Source organism: Mustela nigripes, chromosome 2 (assembly GCF_022355385.1).
Source record: "Mustela nigripes isolate SB6536 chromosome 2, MUSNIG.SB6536, whole genome shotgun sequence".
Classification (NCBI taxonomy): domain Eukaryota; kingdom Metazoa; phylum Chordata; class Mammalia; order Carnivora; family Mustelidae; genus Mustela; species Mustela nigripes.
The window spans coordinates 79,656,442-79,671,598 of NC_081558.1; the positions used below are offsets into that span (position 1 = coordinate 79,656,442).

At 46.3% G+C, this 15,157-nt stretch overlaps 1 pseudogene; it reads left to right on the top strand.

The window, feature by feature from the left end:
* Positions 1 to 12,958: 12,958 nt before the first annotated feature.
* LOC132009957 (small ribosomal subunit protein eS4-like) lies at positions 12,959 to 13,780 on the top strand (annotated as a pseudogene).
* The last annotated feature ends 1,377 nt before the right edge of the window (positions 13,781 to 15,157 follow it).

The following is a 15,157-nucleotide window of genomic DNA, read 5'->3' on the forward strand; positions in this document are numbered from 1 at the left end:
CTCCTCCATGACCAGAAACCCAGCCCCAGGCAGGTGGAGGAAACCACAGTGTGCCCAGACTTTCTCTTCTCCTTTGGGGTGTCATTAGCAGCTCTATGTGGGCACAACTGCTCTGAAGGCATGAGTGAGCATGCTTTTGGAACTTAGCTTTTCTAAACAGGCATCCATGGGAAACTGCAGAAGTCGGCCTGACTCCCATGTGAGGGGGACCCTCGTATGTAAAACGAGGCTAAATGCCCGTCTCATATGGTTGTTCTGATAGTGAAAGAACACAAATGTGAAAAAAGTCTAGCAAAAACTGTACAACGTGGACAGACCCTGAGGATTATAACTAAGGCCTCTAAATTCAAGTTCCCGTAAGCCTGTTAGTTACTCCTGCTGCTCAGAGTGTGGTTCCCCAACCAGCCACATGGGGAACTCCTAGGAGCTTGTGAGAAATGCAGACGTTCAGGTCCAACCAGCTGGCTGACCCAGAGTCTGCATTTCAGCAAATCCCCAGGTTTTGGCATGCCCATTAAGGTTGAAGAAGAGCTGCTATAATGCTCTGTGTCCTAAACTTTTCTAATTTAACAGCCATCTGGGACTGGTAATTAGAGAACCCCCTTTCCCATGTCTTCCTGCAGTAGAGCTGAATTCAGTGAGTCTAGGATGAGGCCCTGGAATGTGAATTTTTAACATGCCTCCTGGTGAGTCTTCTGGTTAGGTAATTTTATTTTATTTATCTATTTTTTAAGATTTTATTTATTTATTTGACAGAGATCACAAGTAGGCAGAGAAGCAGGCAGAGAGATTGGAGAAAGCAGGCTCCCCGCTGAGCAGAGAGCCCGATGCAGGGCTCCATCCCAGGACCCTGGGATCATGACCTGAGCCGAAGGCAGAGGTTTTAACCCACTGAGCCACCCAGGCGCCCCTGGTCAGGTAATTTTAGTAAGCAATATTTTAAATGCATAGTTTTATTTTTTGTAAGATGTTATTTTATTTATTTATTTGAGAGAGAGAGAAAGCATAAGCAGGGGCAGGGGCAGAGGGAGAAGCAGGCTTCTCTGCTGAGCAAGGAGCCTGATGTGGGGCTCCAATCCCAGGACCCCGGGATCATGACCTGAGCTGAAATCAAGAGTCAGACGCTTAACTGACTGAGCGACCCAGGTGCCCCTAAATGTATAATTTTGAACACAAAGGGGGAAGTGGATCTTCTGGAAAGAGAGAGAGAGAGATTGTAAACATATGTTAGGAGGATTGAGTATTACTAGCTCAAGCATCTCTGAAATGCCCTGGGGCTTCAAGGGGGACTCTTAGCCTCAGGATCTGACACTTTTCTCCCACTGCAGACAGAGTTTTATGGAGACTCCGCTCTCTGCTGAACACAATGTTCTTTCCCCTTAATCCTAATACTACAGAGGACCATACTAATCTCTGTTGCTGCAGAAAAGAAACGAGCTCTGAGAAGATAAGTAGTGGCCCACAGTCCCTCAGCCAGTAAGTAGTATTAGGACCTGAATTCTGACCAGTTTCCTTCTGCCTGCCATGATGCCAAGCAGCCTGGACCTGTCATGTATACCCCATCCAATGTGGCAGCCTGAGCCCGCCAGAAGTTCTCCGGCCTGGCTTCCTTCCACCTTCCCTTCTCTTCTGTCTGGGCCACTGTGGGTGAGGAAGCAGAGAACACTCCTGTTCTGGGCTGGAGGGCTTGGTCTGGCTCCCTGTCCTGGTTATCTCACTTTTCTAAACCTGAGTTTCCCGAACTGTAAAATGGGAATTATTTTAAGGAAGTGTGAAAGGAAGGTTATTCTTTGAGGATGAAAGAAAAAACTGTGAAGATTCAGCATAAAACACATTAGAGTTCCTGGCATATAGTATATGCTCAATTAATGGTTGCCATTTCTGTCATTATTTTATTGTAGGGGCAGCAATAAAGGATATTTAGAGATGAAAATGAAACAGCTGATACCTTGTGGTACCTACTTGTATATAGAGTAGGAGTAATTCCTCAAAGACAGACTTGCCTGTAATTTTGATATGTTTGTTTTCAGGCAATTTTGGTTTGCAAGATATATTTGTTTCCTGGAGCTTCTGTTTCAAATTGCCACAAACCTCATGGCTTAAAACTACAGAAATTGGGGCGCCTGGGTGGCTCACTGGGTTAAGCCTCTGCCTTCGGCTTGGGTCATGGTCTCAGGGTCCTGGGATCGAGACCCGCGTCGGGTTCTCTGCTCAGTGGGGAGCCTGCTGCCTCCCCCCTTTCTCTGCCTGCCTCTCTGCCTACTTGTGATCTCTCTCTTTGTCAAGTAAATTAAAAACAAAACAGAACAAAACAAAACAGAAATTAATTCTCTCACAGTTCTAGAAGCCGGAAGTCCCAAAGTGAAGCATTGGCAGGCCTGTGCCCCCTCCAGAGGCTCTGGGGGACTATCCTTCCTTGCCTCTTCTAGCTTCTGGTGGTTCCTGGCATCCCTTGACTTGTGGCAGTGTAACAAGTCAATCTCTGCCTCTCTTGTCCCAGGGTCTCTGTGCACCTTCTCCTTTTCTGTTTCTTATAAGGATGCTGGTTGGGGCGCCTGGGTGTCTCAATCATTAAGCATCTGCCTTCAGCTCAGGTCATGATCCCAGAGTCCTGGGATTGAGCCTTGTATTGGGCTCCCTGCCCAGCGGGAAGCCTGCTTCTCCCTCTCCCACTCTCTGTTTGTGTTCCCTTTCTCACTGTGTCTCTGTCTGTCAAATAAATAAAATCTTAAAAAAAAAAAAAAAAAGGATGCTGGTCACTGGATTTAGGGTCCCCCTAGATAATCTAAGTTGCTATCATCTCAGGATCCTTAACTACATCTTCAAAGACCCTCTCTTAAATAAGGTCCCATTCTCAGGTTCCAGGCATTAAGATGTGGGCACGTCTTTTTCTGGAGCCACAGTTCAGCCCACTACACAAGGCTTGGACTGTCTCTCATTTCTTCTGACCCAGGAGAAAAGCAGTTTGTGTTAAGGAGATGTGGACAGGACATGGCACCAGAGAATAGGTCAGCTCCATCGTTCTCCCTCAAGCAGCTCCTGCTTCTCATGGTTTCTCTTCTCCCAACTTCATGGCCCTCATGATCCCACTATAATGGCCCAGGTCCTTCCAGGTTTCCCAATTCAAATTTCCAAGTAATGGAAGTTTGTTGGTCAGTCTGGGTACAGGCTGATATCAGGGGAGGTGTCTTTCTCTGGGTCAGTCCCTTGAGGTCTTGAGGTGGTCAGGGAAGGGGAGGAAACATGGCCTTCAGGCCTCTGCAGTGGATCTAGTGGAGGATGGCTCCTCTTAGATGGAGGATATTTGAGCAGACAACCCTTGCAAGGGCCCCTGGAGGAGAATGTGGTGGAATCCTGGGTTCCACATTGTACCTGTGACTGTGCTCCCCTTAGGAAAGTGCCATACTCCTTTTTAGAAGTCAGTCACATCTCTGGGGGAGACATCCAACACATATCCTGGGTTTGTGTTACAAGGGAGGTTCTGGTAACGGTATGATCACAATAGGGCCCCATTCATAGAGTGCCACTGTCATTTTTATCGAATCTTTGTAACGGTGCTACACAGGAGAGTGGTCAGCTCTGCCACCATCCCGTGGAGGAGGAAATCAAGGCTTGTAGCAGCTAGATTACTCACCCAAGTTCACCCAAGGGCTCCACAACCTTCTCCCCTGCATGTTTTCAGTAATGCCACACGTTAGTCATCCCTCCAGAAACCAGGTTGGAATTAATGTAAAGCCAAGGGTACCCTATTAGAAAAGAGAGCAACTCCAATTTAGAATGATAATAACGGTAAGGAAGGAGAGACAGATGTGTGAAAATAAGTGCTGGGGAATGTTGCCCACCCCAGCAAAAGTGTTTAAAATCTCATATTCATTCAGTCAATTATTTTTTTCTGTCTTCTGGTGGTATCACTGAGGGGTCGCTCCCTGTACAGTATACGAAGGACATTCATTAACATTCTTTATCTTTTCCAACTTAGGGATTAACTTGGGTGGGGGAGCCTCCCCTGAGAGTGGAAAGGACCCCCAGGGGGCTAGGAAGTCCCTGTAAAAACTGGGAGATTCAACTACTCAGCTACAGGGCCAGGGATGGGAAGGAGAGAGCCTGCCCCAGGGGAGCGGAGAGACACCAAACTCCTCTTCCTCAGTAGCTGAGGAAGTGAACTGGGGCGGAAGGGACTGCTTGGAGTTCTTGTAGAGGAATCTGCCCGCCATTCACTCCCATTTCCCAGGTTTGGCTCAACACCATCACTCATGGAACCCAGGACCCTCAGGAGAGGGCCACTGTGGGAGACTTGTCTTTTCCCAATTCACCACACACACTCTTAATTTTCAAGGAAAAACTTAATTTTGAAAGTAATGAGGTAGGAACACCTGGGGGCTCAGTTGCTTAAGCGTGGGACTCTTGGTTTTGGCTCAGATCATGATATCAGGGTTCTGACATGGAGCCCTGCCCTGGGCTCCCCTCAGGGGAGAGTCTGCTTGGGATTCTCTGTCTCTCCCTCTCCTCTAGCATTTCCCCCACCCCCACACTTGCTCTTCTCTCTCTCAAATAAATAAATAAAAATTTATTAAGAAAGTAATGAGGTGATCTTTAAATAAATTAGATTTCCAGTGGGGAGCCCTGGCTCCCAAGCCTAGGGCCATGCACCCTGGCTTCTGTATCATTACCCTCTTTGGGTCTGCACTACTTTTTCCTTTTCTTTTTTCCTTTCTTCACTTTTTTTTTTTTTTTTTTTTTTTTTTTTTGCATCCTTCAAATGCACCTTTGTGAAAAGAGATTCAAATTCCACCGCCCAACTCAGGGACGTCATTAGGACCTCCATGGGCCTGCTGGGCTCTGTTGCCTGGGTGTGCTAAAAATAACTGGTAGGTTAAAAAAAATGTTGAAGCAGATTTAGGGGCTCTTGTGGAAAATGAAACACAGAAGCTGGGCCCTGGGTGGTTCTATTTAAAGATGATCACCATCTCATCCCTTCCCGTGGATTTCCATGTGAAGACTTTATTCCCCTAGTGCGCTGGCTGAGGGTGGGGGTGGGGTCCGATCTGCACTGGGGCTCACTCCTCCCACGACCCACTGCACCGCAGCTGCCCAGAGAGAAAGGAGCGCACGCGCCTGACCCGCAGCTCAGTTCTTTACTTCCACGATTGTCCCTTTGAATTGAGGAAAGCGAAAATAAAGTTTTCAAGGCCAATTTCACAATTTTATCTTCTGTGAAAAGCAAAATCAAGAGGCTATGAAAACTTACAAGCAGTTAAAACACTTTTATGTCGTCCTCCCCTTAGAGAGGGAGAGAGGAAATCAGACTGCTTTGTTCAAAGCAACAGCCAACATAAGCCTTTTCTTTTCTTTCTTTTCCTTTTTTTTTTTTTTTTAAAACACATCTGGTCTCAATCTTTATACACCAGTGGACAAAAGCAATTAGACAGCTCTGCTTTCCACGTCATAATAATGAAAGCCATATATTTTCCATGGCTGTCTCATTTGGTTACCCAGCTCTGTAGAGCGAGCTTAAATGGAATTTAAAATGCAAGTCTTTGCTTGACAGTACTCTTAGTGACCTGAGGCATAAGTGCTTCTGCGTCTTCCAGAACTGGGAGAAGAGAAAGGATAGGTATTACAAGTGTGTGTTAATAGGTCCCCCGCTATGCCACCTTTCTAACAAGCCCTAGGGGATGGGGACAGGCATCCCCTAGGGCTTTAGAATTAGAATCGGTTCAGATATAGCAAGGTCTCTTGGACAGTCTGGTAGAGAAAGCTAGAGGTGCTTCACAGAAGATGAAGCTTTGATTCTTTTGGTCACGAGGGCAAAAACTCAATACAGCCCAGACTAAGCAAAAAGGAGAACTGGTTCCTGTAACAGGGAAATTTAGGGGCTTGAATCTGATCACACAACTGATTCTGAGGCTTCAAATGATGCCAACACTGGCAACACCAGGGGAAGGGTTGCCTCAGTACCCATACTCAGTAATCACGGTGAAGTTAATCTTCATGGATTCAGGTCCTCAGGCTTAAACTTGATCACAGTGTTGAGTCACTGATCCAGTCCCAGAGATGTAAGAGGGGTCAGCTCCATGCAACACACCATTGAGATTGGGTCAGGATTGGTTTTCCCAAAGAAAATTCTGTTTTAGCTTCAGAAGAAGGGGGAATGGATGCAGAATGACATAGCTAGCCCAGATGGGACCTGTTTGAGTTGGAGATAATCACCTCCTCCAGGCTGATGCAGTGTTGTGCACCCACCACTTGGGGATGGGGGCATAGCACCTGCCTTCCAGCTTCTGTGGAGCAGAAGCAGCCCCAAACCCAGGACACATGGTGGAGTGAGTAGAGCTAAAGTTGGATACTAGCCCTCTCTCCCTTTGGCAGGATGCTATTATGCAGTGGGATACCTGAACAACCGTCAGTAGTGGCACAGGTGGTGGGCAAACCCTGCAGATGTCCTGGGCATTGGCCGCAAAGAGATCTGTCGCACCAAGTTTTCTTGCCTGATATGCTTAAGCTGCGGCTTCCGCATAAGGGCATATGCATTAGCTGTTTTACAAGTGAGTGTTTGTTGAAATTGGGTGTGTGATGTTAACTCATGGAGGGTGTGCTGGAGTGGAAGCTTCCAGATGTGGTTTGATTGCCAGCTCTGTCCTTCACCATCTGGGCTTACTTGCTCTGATCCTGATGGTTTTTTTAGGTCTCAACTTCCTCATTTGTAGGAAAGAGGACTCTCCCCAGGGCCCTTCCCTCCCATGAGAAGTCTATACTGGAAAGAGCAAGATCTGGTGTCTTGGGGCTCTTTGCTTTCCTCCCAGTCTTCCCCTGCCTCTGTCAACCAATATGCTTCTTCCTTCCACCTCCCGGGCCCTCCCCTCAGCGGGTCTCCTCAGCTGCGTGAAATTGGTGGTTTTACTGCCTCAGTCAGATCTGACACCTCCAGGGCATGTTTAGGTTGTAATATCCCTCCCCTACGGCATTGGTGACACACAACCCCCTTCTATGCCTGTTAGGCAAATTAGCACCCACTCACTGACCTGAGCTCCAGCAGATGCTAGCTGGGGACAAACGCAGCCCATCTGGAAGAATGAAATGCAAAGCACAGCAGCCAGCCGGATGGCTATCCCATGGGGTGGGGCACTCCCGGCTTGAGCAAGCACCATTTTTATTAATCCTATTTTTTAAAAGATGTAATTTATTTATTTGACAGACAGAGATCACAAGTAGGCAGAGAGGCAGGCAGAGAGAGAGTGGGGGAAGCAGGCTCCCCGCTGAAGCAGAGAGCCCAACACAGGACTCGATCCTAGGACCCCGGGATCACGACCAGAGCAGAAAGCAGAGGCTTTAACCCATTGAGCCACGCAGGTGCTCCTTGAGCAAGCACCATTAACGGAGACACCTGTAGGGGAGGGAGGGACCCTATGCTGTAAACACAACTCCCCCCACCCGGGAGGCCTGGGGGTGCTGAGAACTGACTAGCCCGGTGGATGGTTTGTACTCCTTGTATAGGTGGGTATTTAACAGGCCTATTTGCATTTGCCAACAGCAAATTCTAGCACCCAGCACAGAACCGCACGTGTGCCTTTTTCTCTTCTGTTATCTAACAGAAACCAAACTTCCTTTTAGGTTCTTGTGCCTGGTCCCACCCACCTAGGCCTGGGAAAGCTAGGGCAGAGTGACCTAGGTGACCAAGGTTAGCCCCTGCCACAGCTGCTGGAGGAGGGTTTGGCAACCTTATGAAATGTCCTTTGGGGTGAGCTGGTCTGCTGCTGTTTTACCACTCAGGGGCACCTTGGTCTTCCCAGGCACATGCTTTAGAGCTACTGGTCTGCGCAGGGTTAGGCAATGCCCACGGATGCCACTGGGTGCCAGTAGTGAAGTATTCTGGGGTCCGGACAACCAGTCACACACAAAATGAATGTCTTCTGGTAATGTCTCCTCTGTCATTCAAAGCTTTCCAGAGTTCAGAGCACACACAGGGAAGCATAACAATAATGGTGCCTATGTTCACAGAGTACCATTCAGTCCTCAAAGCCCTTTATACACAGGATAGTCTGACAGTTAACAACTGGAGCTCCTGGACTCAGATCTTCACTCCTGCAACGACCGAGGAACCGTCAGCGAATCGCTTCAGCTCCTGGAGCCTCAGACTGCGTGTCTGTAAAATGCAAGCCTGTAATTTCCTCCACCTTCACACATTTGGGGAGAGTTCATTGCAATAATCCATGTTAAGCTCTCAGCACACGGTCAGACGTAGAATAAAGACTGCAGACATGTTGCTGATTAACTGCTATTCTTACCCGTGAACTCATTGACTAGAAGAACAATCCTGTGATGTTGGTGGGGCTGAGATATTTTCTTTTTTAAAAGTGAGGAAAATGAGATCAGAGAGTGCAGGAGCTGGGGCGCCTGGGTGGCTCAGGCGGTTATGCATCGACTCTCGATTTCAGCTCCGGTCATGATCTCAGGGTCATGAGATCGAGACCCGGATCAGGGTCTGGACTCAGTTGGGGAGTCTGCTTGAGATTCTCTCTCAGTTGGCTAAGCGGCTGCCTTTGGCTCGGGTTGTGATCTGGGGTCCTGGGATCGAGCCCCACAGTGGGCTCCCTGCTAACTGGGGAGCCTGTTTCTCCCTCTGCCTGATGCTCCCCGCTGTTTGTGCTTCCTCTTCCCTGCCCCCGTGTCAAATAAAGAAATAAAATCTTTAAAAAACAGAGAGATTCTCTTTCTCCTTCTCCCTCTGCCATACCCCCACATAGTCCCTGAGTGCACGTGTGCTCTATCACTCTAAAATAAATAAATAAATCTTAAAAAAAAAAAAAAGGTTAAAAAAATTTGGGGAAGGCAAGGGAGACAAGGGAGGAGAGAAAGAGAAGATGTTCATAGGCCTGGGAGACCAGGTGACCCATACAAGGGACTTCAGAAGGGGCAGAGGCTCACCCAGGCCACAGAGGTTTTGAGTTTCCTCTGTGGGTGCAGGAGGGGTTGTGACCTGTGAGTGACTGGCACCAAGACAAGGCCGTTTTAAGGGGACCCTCATGGAAGGGTTGGGAACTTTACAGTAAATAAGGAGGAAAATATTGATTAACCTTTTATCCTGAAAAAGAAAAGACACCAAAAGGTTGACAAACACTTCACCCTCTAACGAAATTTAGATTGTGGTTTCAGCCATGTGCTAATTCCGAGAATAGCAACAACAACAACAAAACTAAACTTTTTTTTTTTCCTGATAAATCTGTATGATAGTTTCTGCTTCATTTTTGACTTTCACATCACATTTATAGAAAGGGCTACAAAATAATTTGATGGCTTCATCCGCTTTTTTAAGGTCTTTTCTAAATCCTCCTTATTCACATTGTATCATCATTCTCTTTTGTCTCCCCGGTGCCATGAAGCGGCCTTGCTCAAGGCGTGGGGCTGCTGCTGTGCTACTCTCACAGGCTTCATGAAACCCTGCAGCTCTGCACGATTTGCAGTTTCACCTTATGAACCGATTTGCATTGGATTTGCATTATGATTTGGGATGTTGCTACAAGCCACAAAGGTGTTGATGGGTAGGGATGTCTGCTAGCGTGAAACAGGGAGAGACTTTATTTGAGTGTAGACAGTGTTACGGTCCATTAGCATGTAAGTTTCATGTTATGACAACTTTGCTTCATAAGCGAGTCATAACTGTAGGCATTTGGGTAACAAATACTCAGATAAAAACCACCCTCTGTATAGGAACGGAGTACACGGTTTTGATAAACACAGGACTCCGTAGCCAAAAAACATAGCTAAAGGCCTCTTTAGGTAAGCAGTTGTAATGGGATGAGAGAGAGCAAGAAAGTGATGATGGTAACAGATTATATATAACACACTGAATAAAATAGAAAACCACTGGTCCATTCCGACATGCATAAAGAAATGATTCAGTTGAAAGCCTGACAAGGGATGAATTATTGACATAGTTTCAATGGTTTCCACACAATACTTATGAAAGGGAACAGAGCCCCTGTTGAAGAGGAAGCTGGCAGACTCCACGCTCATCCAGGGATGCGAGGGAACATCAGCGGGATTGGGGCAAACTGCAACCATAGCATTGCTTCTGCTCTATTCCTGACAAAGATGGCTCGTCCTGCCTGAATCTCACCAAGAGGAAACATCAAGTCAAACCAAAATTGAGGCACACTCCATACGTGTCTGCACAAATGTCAAGGGCATAAAAATCAAGGAAAGAATGAGAAGCTGCTCAAACTCATGTTGCCCAAAGGGACACCACAAGGACACATGTGTGATTCTGAACCCAATCCTTCTGCTGTGAACATGGTATTCTGGGGATAGCAGGAGAAACCTGCATGGGGTTTGAGGATTAGATGGGAACAAGGGATCGATGTTAATTTCCCAACCTTTAAAAGGGGTGTACTCTGCGTGGAGGAGGATATCCCTGCTTGTGGGAAATGCACATTGACATCTTCGGTCATCAGGTCTGCAATTTACTCTCAAATGGTTTAGGAACAAAAACGTTCTTTGTACTATATTTGCACCTTTTCTCCAAGTTTGGGATTGTTATTTAAAAAAAAAAAGCAAGAGGGCGCCTGGGTGGCTCAGTGGGTTAAGCCGCTGCCTTCCGCTCAGGTCATGATCTCAGGGTCCTGGAATCGAGTCCCGCATCGGGCTCTCTGCTCAGCAGGGAGCCTGCTTCCTCCTCTCTCTCTCTGCCTGCCTCTCTGCCTACTTGTGATCTCTCTCTGTCAAATAAATAAATAAAATCTTTAAAAAAAAAAAAAAGCAAGGAAGGAGGTCATTTTCACTGAGCAGTCCGCAAATTTCCCCAAGATGCGGGGATGGAGTTACGGGGTAGTGCCACGGAGAGCTGCACTCAGGAGAGATACCGGCAGCTGTGGGGAGGGTGGCATCTGGGGAGGAAGGCAGAGGGGGCTAGAGAGACTAGACTGGAGGTCTGTGCTCTGACAGCGACAGTATGCAAAGTGGAAGACACATCTGAGATGCATTGAGGAGGGAGTCACTCAGGTTTGGAGAAAGGGAAGAGAAGATGATGAAGGTTTGGAGAAAGGGAGGAGAAGATGATGAAGGTTCCAAGCTTCACAGAGGGAATGATGTGAGGCCAGCAGTGAGTTGGGACCTTGGTGGAATGCGCTGGGGCAGGGAGATGATGGGTGCTATTTGGGCATCTTGCTCTGAGTGCAGTCTGCCTGTGACATTGGGCTCCCCGCTGATCTCCAAGCCATCAATCAACGGGGTTCATCTTCCCAGAGGTGGAGTTGGAGATCTTAGTGTGACATTTTCCTTGAGCGACCAGGAAGCAATGAAATAGGATCTAGAACCAGGAAGAAAGATCACAGTAAGCAGCATGGATTTGGGAGTTATGCACTTGGAAGCTTAGTGAGGAAGAGCATGGGAGAGAGAAAGGAGGCTTTGAAGAAGGTCGAGGGGAAGAAGGCTGTGAAGGAGGCAGAGAAAGTGTGGCTAGAGAGGTAGGAGGGAAACCAGTCTGATTATTAAGTAATGTGAACATGGACCCCATATTTTCCTCTGCCCTACTGAGAAAAAAATCTACCAGATCACAAGGGTTTCCCTCTTACTTTCTGACATTCTGGCTGCTTCTTCTTCTTCTTTTTTTTTTTTCCATTACATATATACTAACCCTTAAGGCTAAAGTAGACCCCACCCCACAGTACACCCACAATCTGCTTAATTCCCTCTTGCTCAGTTTTGATAAATATTCAAGTCAAGCAATTACCAGAAGGGAGACATGTGTCGTTATTAAGGTCCTGGAGTCTCAACTTCCTGAGTTCAAATCCCAGCTTCATCATTTACCAGTCATATGACCTTGGGAAAGTTACTAAACCAGTCTGTACCTCAGTTTCCTCATCTGTAAAATGGGCATAATAATAGATTCCCCTGCTAGATATGTTATGAGGGTTAAAGGTATTAATATTTGATAACTACTTGGAATAGTGGCTGGCACAATATAAACGTATGTGCTATTAAATAAACTTGAACCTAAGCGGGCTGTTAACCCTACACGGTCCAGACACAGATATCTAATAGCCCTTGCTCTTTTGTGAGCACTAAACAAGTTATACTTTCACCAAGCTACTTCCTGTAGGCCAGAAACTTTTGATGTCCAGAGGCCAGTTTAAACACCTCTTTATTGACAGATTGGAGCCCAATCTGTTGATCTTAGGAATCCCAAATTTCTCTCATACACTGAAGATGACCCCAAAGTGCTGGCTGGAGGAGGAGTAAGGAAAGTCTGAACCCCAGGTGGCACTGTGCTCCTGGACATTATTTCGGGCCCTGTCTCAGCTCCCAGTAGTTTAGTACAGCAGGGCTTCTCCGACCTTACTGTGCACACTCAGGACCTGAAGATGCTTATTCTGCTGCAGCATGGATGAAACTCAAGGACATTGTGCTAGGTGAAATAAGCCAGTTTCCCAAGGACAAATACTGTGTGATTCCACTATATGAGGTCCCTGGAGTACTTAAATTCATAGAGACAGACACGGGGAAGGGGGTGGGGAGCTGCTGTTTAATGGTTACAGAGTTCAGTTTTGCAAGATGCTGAGGTCTGTGGACAGATGCTGGTGATGTCTGTAGAGCAATGTAAAAGTCACTAAACTGTACTCTTAAAAATGGTGAAGATGAGGAGTGCCTGGCTGGCTCAGTTGGAAGAATGTGTGACTCTTGATCTCAGGGTTGTGGGTTTGAGCCCCACAGTGGGTGCAGAGATTACTTAAAAAAAAAAAAAAAAAAAAAAAAAAAAAAAAACCAAACCTTAAAAAATTGTTAAATGGGCTACCTGGGTGGCTTGGTTTGTTAAGGGTCTGACTCTTGATCTCTGCTCACGTCTTGATCTCAGGGTCATGAGTTCAAGTACTGCACTGAGTTCCATGCTGAGTGTGGAAATGACTTAAAAAGAAAAAAAAATAAGGAAAAAAAAAAATCTCTTCTCATGCCCAGCGCAGCCATGCCTCATGGTCCCAAGAAGCATCGGAAGCGTGTAGCAACTCCAAAGCATCTGATGCTGGATAAACTGACCGGTGTGTTCACTCTCGCCCATCTACTGGTCCCCATAAGCTGAGAGAGTGTCTCCCTCTCATCATTTTCCTAAGACTTAAGTATGCCCTAACAGGAGATGAAGTAAAGAAGATCTGTATGCAGTGTTTTATTAAGATTGATGGTAGGTCCAAAATAATATTACCTACCCTGCTGGTTTTATGGATGTCATCAGCATTGACACGACCGGGGAGAATTTCCGTCTGATCTATGACACCAAGGGCCGCTTTGCTGTTCATCGGATTGCACTCGAAGGAGGCCAAGTATAAGTCATGCAGTGTGAGAAAGATCTTTGTGGGGATGAAAGGAATCCCTCATCTGGTGACTCTTACAATCCACTATCCTGATCCCCTCATCAAGGTCAATGACACCATTCAGATTGATTTGGAGACCAGAAAGATTACTGATTCCATCAAGTCTGACATTGGTAATCTGTGTAGGGTGACTGGGGGTGCTATCCTGGGGAGAACTGGTGCGATCACCAACAAAGCGAGACACCCTGGTTCATTTGATGTGGTTCATGTGAAAGATGCCAGTGGCAACAGCTTTGTCACTTGACGCTCCAACATTATTGTTAATGGCAAAGGCAACAAGCCATGGATTTCTCATCCCTGTGAAAAGGGTATCCACCTCACCATTGCTGAAGAGAGAGACAAGAGACTGACAGCCAAACAGAGCAGCAGGTAGTATGGTCCCTAGGTGACGTGATTGGAAGTCTCTATACCTAATTAAAGGTCATACGGCATGAAGAAAAAAAAAAAAAAAAGAAAGAAAGTAAAATTAAAAAAAATAAGTAAAATGGTTAAGATGATAAATTTTACATGCGTATTTTACCACAACTAAATTTTTAAAAATGCAGATTCTGATTCATTAGTTCAGGAGCAGAGCCCAAGATGCTAATTTCTATGAGACTCCCAGGTGTTGCTGACACCATCTGACCACACTTTGTGCCAAGATCATACTTTGAGTCGCAAGCTACTACAAAGCTGAGCTAGGTCCCTTTAGTTGTTTTTTCTTTTTTTTTTTTAAACGAAGCCCAACACCTGCTTTGCATTAAAGCTATAGTAACTGCTTGAAAGAAATAGAATTGGACTCTAAGCCCTTTGAGAACCCTGGCCTCTTCATTCTACACTCAGAGAAGCTGCCAGCAAAGCCTCCATCCAGCAGACACAATCAAGCAAAATACGTCTATAGCCAGAATTATTTTCTGGTCCCCTGGGGTTGGCCTACTCACTAGAAAATTATCTCCAGCCCAATAGTTCATCTGGCCAGTTACAGGGCATGGTTCTTACAATGGGTTTCAGCCTGCAGCGTTTCTTCAGCTAACCCACGAGCATAGGGACCCCCCCGAGATATTCGCTGCTCATCTCTAGGTTGTAGATCGGTAGCTGGTATGTAGTAGGTGTTCAGTAAATATTTGTTGAACGAAAGTAGCTAACGCATACATAGTGCTTATAAAACAATGTTCTGAGAATTTTATATGGTAGATTATATTTTCCAAAAAAGGCCGTAAATGATCTCCCATCCTACATGTTTTTCTTATACTGGGACTGTGATAGTCCTCTGAGGAGTGAGGTTTATGTCCCCCCACCCCTTGAACCTGGGTGAGCTCAGTATGGATCAAATGGACACTTGAAGAGAAAAGCAAAGGACTATTTGCACAAGTCCATGTATGCTTTATCACTGGAGAAAAGATCTTTCTCGAATTGGAGTGTAGCTTCTTCCTATATCCGTCTGTGATCATCCAGGGCTACACAACAGCTACCTCTCGGGTCTCCTTCGGTGGATTCCCAATGCTTTATTCTCTTGGATCTGTGGGTTCACTGGGGGTTGACTGAACCAGACTGTACCCAGCTGGCGTGGTTTGGTTTGGCTGCACACAATTGTCATCCTTCTCTAGACCCAGTGGGCTAGCTTAGGTATGTTCTCCTGGCAATGGCAAAGGCTCAAGAGATGAAGCCAAATCACACAATGGCTTTTCAGTCCTCCCCTAGCATCACATCTGCTTATATCCCAGCAGTTAAAATGAATCTCACAACCGAACCCCAGTCAAGAGCTGGAGAAGAGAGTAAATATTTTTAATAATAGTCCCACCCCGTTCCAAATGTTG